Raw genomic sequence first — 1,824 nt, forward strand, 5'->3', positions numbered from 1 at the left:
CCATTTTTTCATCAATGATGGCAGTGACTTCTCTGCTAAATCGGACAATAGTTTTCAAACACTGAAGAATGGATCCTCAGTGTTTTGTGTGAGTCACAATACAATGGCTAGAGAGCCAACATGATTTAGTTTGATCCACATTACTAACATTTTTCCATCACTTTCTTAAGCCTAGAGTCTAGACAATCAACAAAACAATAAATGCAGACCTGATTTGTAGCTTTTGCTGATTTCTGTGGTGTAAATATTTCTATCACGGCCAATATCAAGCTACGAATGTGATGATACTGTGTACAGAGGTGTAACAGCACACAACTGCCCCTCACCCCCATTTCACCTGCTACTTTTGAGTCTGTTCCACCATTGGCTCCAACAGTTAGGGGGAGACAGGGCAGAGTCACAGACAGCAGGCTACTCCTCCCTACTCAGAGTGGGGTCTGCCACTCTGCTATTTTTTGCCAATCTGTGAGAAGATACTCACAGGAATCGAAAGTAAGCACTTAGCAATTTTTATAGCAATTTGAGAGAGACATTTTTAGGTCTGTTGAGTCTCCTAAGTAAAAAATGTGGCTTATATTTTGTTGTCCTTTACTTTTTTGCACTAATTCATTCTTATGTTTTATAAAACTATTGGTCAATGACAGATCTGGGAGGGGCAAATCCCCTGCCTTGCCAGTCCTTCCACACAGATAACTTGAGGTGCGCTGATTTGTTCTGTGGGACCAGGGTCAGAAGGGAGAGAGCGGTGCAGGAGATGGGTGTGGACTGAACAACCTCGACATTGACTATTCTGCCATTAGGGCTAACCACTTGTAGCTGGGGGGGAAGCACTGTAGCCCAGTCTGCTTTTCTAACACAGGGCAAGGAAGGCCACAAGCCTGCAAATAATTGGGGAGAAACGAGAACTGGAGTTCTAGAGGGTGTGAGGGACAGACAGGATGCTGAAAAGAATTGTTCCCTGGAAAAGTCTCTGTTATTCCTAAGGATCCATTTGCTTAGGAAAATAGTTGCAGAAAGTCATAATTGGTGACATGTACTTAAATACAACCAGAAGAGTAACTTTTCCATTCCTCTTTCTTTCCCCCAAACCAGAAAAATTGCCTCACTGGCTTGTTCCCCCATCTTGGTTCTCTTTCACTCTATTTGCATGATTGAGTCATCATAAAGCCATAGCATCTCAGAGCTACTGAGGACCATGGGAGTCAAGAGCCCATGATGTAGGCTCACTCTGTAGATTCACTCTGTGACATCCTACTCCACCCTCCCCCAGCCAATTTTTCCGATAGATGGCTATTCAATCTTTAGTTAAATATCACCAGAGTCAGGAAGCTGATTTTTACCTACAGCAACCCATGCCACTGAGAAACAGCTCAAAGGGTTAGAAAGTTCACCTTTTTGTCAGCGAAAATAGATCTCCTTGGTAAATTCCATGCATTGGTTCCAGATGGACTTTCATCTTCCACATGCAAGACTTCTAACTATTTGAAGGTAACATTCACAGCTCCCTAATTCTTCTCTTGTACAGACTGAACACCGCTACTTCTCTTCACTACCCTTCCACTGACCCTGTTTGCCGATTCTTCACCATCCTGCTCACGTTCCTCAAGAGACACTCTGGGCCACGGACATCCTGCCCGCCTCACAGGGGGCCCTGCTCGTGTGTTGACTGGAACAGGGATCTCCTACCTCTGCTCACAATTTCAGCTGCTGCAAGTCGAAGGCTACTTTTGAGGAAGCTAATTACAGAAGCAGTGGCAAAAGAGGGCAAATGTTGAGAGGTCAACACAGCATATGGATAATTGAAATATTTATTGAACCTCTCTG

The sequence above is a fragment of the Crocuta crocuta genome, unplaced genomic scaffold, assembly GCF_008692635.1.
Source record: "Crocuta crocuta isolate KB4526 unplaced genomic scaffold, BGI_CrCroc_1.0 scaffold475, whole genome shotgun sequence".
NCBI classification, from domain to species: domain Eukaryota; kingdom Metazoa; phylum Chordata; class Mammalia; order Carnivora; family Hyaenidae; genus Crocuta; species Crocuta crocuta.